Below are 4713 nucleotides of genomic sequence, written 5' to 3'. Positions count from 1 at the left end.
GCAGAGGGGACGGCGGAGCAGCGACGCGCGGCAGTCCCAGCAGGCGGGAGGAGTGGGAGCCGCGCGGCCGCGGGCGGGGCGCGCCGACCAGGACCCCGGGAGGCGGGGCTGGGGCCGGCTTTCCCGCGTCGGGACTCAGGTCCTGCAAGCTGCGGTAACCGTACCCCCGAAGCAGAACACCAGGGAGCCCCGAAAAAAACTCGCCCCCTCTCCCAGACATTGTTACCTCAAGGACAGCCTCAGACACTCCTAAAATCCGCTTTGGAAAGGCGCTCTGGGGGCTCCCCGGACGGATCTCTACGCAACTGCGCGGTCCTGAGCGAGTGGCGCGAAAGTGGTTCGTATTGCCCCGAACTGAGCAGGCTGATTTGCATGGGTCCCGGCTTGGGGAGGAAGAGTGGTGGCAGCGGGTGATGGAGAGCGGGCCCCGGGGACCCCGCTCACGCGCCCGGGCTCTTGACACTGCCACTGCTGCGTGCGGTTGACCAGGTTCAAAAAGAAAAGTGCCTAGAATCTAGCACCACAAAGCCCCACCCTTTCTAATCCCATTCATCGCCCCTGGGCGGGGTCCCTTTTATCTGGTAACCACACCATTATCTTAAACAATAAAATGAGTTAAATCCTGATCTTCCTTTCCAGAAGGCACGGGAAGCCGACTTGTTTTACATAAGATTTGTGGTTTTTAAAGTAGAAAAAAAAGCGACTGCAGTTTGGTGAGGATTTATCTATGGTAAAGTCAGTTCTTTAGAGGTGATCTGTAGGGCGGAGGGGCTAAAGACAACTTTTGTGGCCTGGCCATCTTTTTTTTCTCTTTGGAATTTAGAACCACCTGAGTCAGAATGCACGAGATTTTTTTTCATTGCTCTTTTATTCAAACTTGGCAAACCGAGGAAATAATGCAACAAAGTGAGGCTTTTGTGTGTGTGGATGTGAAAAGCAAAAAACTTGCTTCTAGAAGAAACAGTAAAAGACATCGGGTTAGCCGGGTTCGGTGGCTCAGCCTGTAATCCTGCGCCTTTGGGAGGCTGAGGTGAGTGGATTGCCTGAGCCCACGGGTTCGAGACCCGCCTGGACAACTTGGCGAGACCTCATCTCTACAATAAATCAAAAAATTAGCTGGGCATGGTAGCGCGCGCCTATAGTTCCAGCTACTTGGAAGGCTGAGACGGAAGGATCGCCGGAGCCCAGCAGGTCGAGGCTGCGGTGGCCAGGAGCGTGCCACTGCCCTCCAGCCTGGGTGACAGAATGAGACTCCAACTCAGAAAAAAAAAAAAAAAAAAGACATCGGGTTGCTTTAAACATTAAACAATTTAAACATTAAACAAATGCTTGAAATGAAAACATCTGCATTTCCCTTATTATTTCAAAACTTTTCTCTAGGGAATAAGTCCTTTGCAATAAGAGCACACATGGGCGCACTGTCTTCCTCTCTTGAGTGTATTGAATACAAAAACTGTGAGCAAGGAAATAACGCAGGAGAACAATGGATTGGAAGGAGTCTTTAAGCCTTTACTAAACATACCTGCCCAGTGGTCACTCTGCCATGGTGCAAGGGACAAAGAACTCAAGGTCTGCAAAGTAGGTGCCAAGAGGAGAGGCTATTGGTTTGTCTGGAGAGATTACTAGCAGTAGCAGGGCCCTCAGTGAATATCTGTTGAATGAATAAACAACAAATGGTGAACTACAATTGTCATTAGTATCCTTGGGAATACAGTTTTGTGCCACTAAAACTAAATAAATGAGAATTTGGAATTGCCAAACCCATAGAGTGGAGAATCAAGTTACTTTGCCCGTGTAAGCTTCTGATAGGGTAATTCTTAGTTCTCCTGAAGCACCGGAAAATTATGGGATTAGGTGTTTTTTAAGGATAAGATCTGTGATCTCAGTCTTTTTATTATTTTCTTTTTAGGGTCAGAGTCGCACTCTGTCACCCAGGCTGGAGTACAGTGGCACACTCATGGCTACTGCAGCCTCTACTTGCTGGACTCAGGCGATCCTTCCGCCTCAGCCTTCCCAAATAGCTAGAACTACAGGGGGTGCCACCACGCCCGCCTAATTTTTTGATTTATTGTAGGCAGTTCTCTCACCCTGCTTCCCAAAGTGCTTGGATTACAGGCATAAGCCATCACCATGCCTGGCCCTCAGTCTTTCTAGTAATCAGGACAGTGTAAATTAAGACAAGGAGATACGGTTTCACTCAGACTGGCAAAAATTCAAAAATATGATAAGACCTGGTGTTGGTAAGAATATGAGAAACTCCCACAATGATGTTAATATTGTAAATTTTTAACTCTGGAGAGCCATACGTCATTTTTTTTGTTGTTGCACTATGCTTTATTGCATTCTTAACAAACTGAAGGTATATGGCAACCCTTCGTAAAGAAGTCTATCAGTATCATTTTTCCAACAGCAGGTGCTAACTAACTTTGTGTCTCTGTGTAGCATTTTGATAATTCTCAAAATATTTCAACCATTTTCATTATCATATCTGTTACAGTGATCTTCAATCAGTGATCTCTGATGTTACCATTATAATTCATTTTGGGAAGCCACAAACTGCTCTGATATAAGATGCCAAAGTTAATTGATAAATGTGTGTGTTCTGACTGCTCTACTGACCAGTCATCCCCATCGCTCTCCTCTCTTCAGACTCCCTATTCCCTGACACACAAGATGAAAAATAAGGCTAGCCTGGCTTGGTGGCTCACACCTATAATCCCAGCACTGTTGGAGACCTAGGCGAGAGGAATGCCTGAGCCCAGAGGTTTAAGACCAGACTGGGCAACTTGGCAAGATCTCATCTCTACAATAAATCAAAAAAATAGCCAGACATGGTGATGCATGCCTGTGGTTCCAGCTACTTGGAAGGCTGAGGCGGAAGGATCAGCTGAGCCCAACAGGTCCAAGTAGAGGTGGCCATGAGCATGCCACTGCACTCCAGCCTGGACCACAGAGTGAGATTCCTACTCATTTAAAAAAAAAACTCAACTGAGTGTGGTGGCTCACACCTGTAATCCCAGCACTCTGGGAGGCAGAGGCAAGAGGATTGCCTGAGTCCAGGGGTTTGAGACCATCCTGGGCAACTTGGTAAGACCTCATCGCTACAATAAATCAAAAAATTAATCGGGCGTGGTGGCACGCATCTGTGGTTCCAGCTACTTGGAAGGCTGAGGAGGAAGGATCACCTGAGCCCAGCAGGCGGAGGCTGTCATGTTCTGCTCTGTTGGTCAAACACTGAGTGGATATGCTTCCAACCAAAGGATCCGCAGGATTGCAGTCTGTCAAAAGGGAACAGATAGACAGCAAACCCTTTGAAATAGTCAAAGTAGGACTCCAGTTGTCATTAAGGATGTCCAGACAGATGACTCCCTGACTGTTGATGTTGCAATGATAGATTCTGATACGGAAAGTAACTTTTGGTGGCTTAAATGGATAATCTGATGATAACGTTATATCCAGAAAAAACACACCAACTGCATATACAGAACCTGGTGGACCAAGTATAGTTGATCCCACTCATAAATGTTATCTCCTTTAGGTTCAGAACTGCAATTAGGAGGATCAAGGGTTATTTCAGCTAACTCCTTCTAAATTATTTTTGCACTAGTGGATAACTGAGCAGTGGTTTTGCTAGAGAGTTTGGTGTTTTTCTTCTGCTGGGTGGCGGAAGGTTTACTTTCTTCTTGTTGCCCAGGTTGGAGGGCAGTGGCCGCTCCCGGCCACCGCAGCCTCAAGCTGTTGGGCTCCGGCGATCCATCCGCCTCAGCCTTCCAAGTAGCTGGAGCTACAGGCCAGCGCTACCACGCCCGGCTAATTTTTTGATTTACTGTAGAGATGAGGTCCCGCCAAGTTGCCCAGGCGGCTCTCGAACCCGCGGGCTCAGGCAATCCACTCACCTCAGCCTCCCAAAGGCGCGGGATTACGCTTCTTGTTCTTCAAGCTCTGGAGCGGCGGGGTCTCGGTGGTCCGCACCCGAACTGCCACTGCTGGCGCTGGGGCTCTCATCATCAGAACTTTGCCTATCACTTGGACACCTTGGTGAAGTCATCTCTTGGAAAACTCGGCCGTCCGCCCTGCTCTCGCGCGCGCCTCTCGCTGTGCGGGAGGGAGAGCAAAACCCAAAAACCCTTCCTTATGGAAATGCAGGTCGGGGAGTGACGGGCGTGAAGGGGGGTGAGGGGTGGGGGGCGGGGGCGGAGCGGGGGAGGGAAGGAAAGAAGCCGTAGAGGCTCTCTGGTCGGCGCATGTGGAACACTGAGTCGGAGGAGGTCCCCTGAGCCCAGCGGGTCGAGGCTGCGGTGTCCATGAACGTGCCGTTGCCCTCCCTCCAGTCTGGGCGACAGAAGAGGGACTCCAACAACAACAAAAAGAAAGTCGGAGGAGGTTGTGCCGGGGATAATTTCCACGTTCAAGTCTTGTTATTTTGTAAGCCTATACCTGCCATAGATAGTGATCGCTCTGATGAATCTGGGCAGAGTAGATTGAAAACCTTCTGGAAAGGAATCACCATCCTAGATGCCATTAAGAACATCTGTGAGCCGGGCTCGGTGGCTCAGCCTGTAATCCCGTGCCTTTGGGAGGCTGAGGTGAGTGGATTGCCTGAGCCCGCGGGTTCGAGACCCGCCTGGGCAGCGAGACCTCATCTCTACAATAAATCAAAAAATCAGCCGGGCGTGGTAGCGCGCGCCTGTAATTCTGGCTACTCGGAAGGCT

Source organism: Carlito syrichta, unplaced genomic scaffold, assembly GCF_000164805.1.
Source record: "Carlito syrichta isolate Samal-C Ts95f unplaced genomic scaffold, Tarsius_syrichta-2.0.1 Scaffold289032, whole genome shotgun sequence".
In the NCBI taxonomy this organism is placed as follows: Eukaryota; Metazoa; Chordata; class Mammalia; order Primates; family Tarsiidae; genus Carlito; species Carlito syrichta.
The sequence above is the reverse complement of the archived record's forward strand: the minus strand, read 5'-3'. Positions refer to the sequence as shown.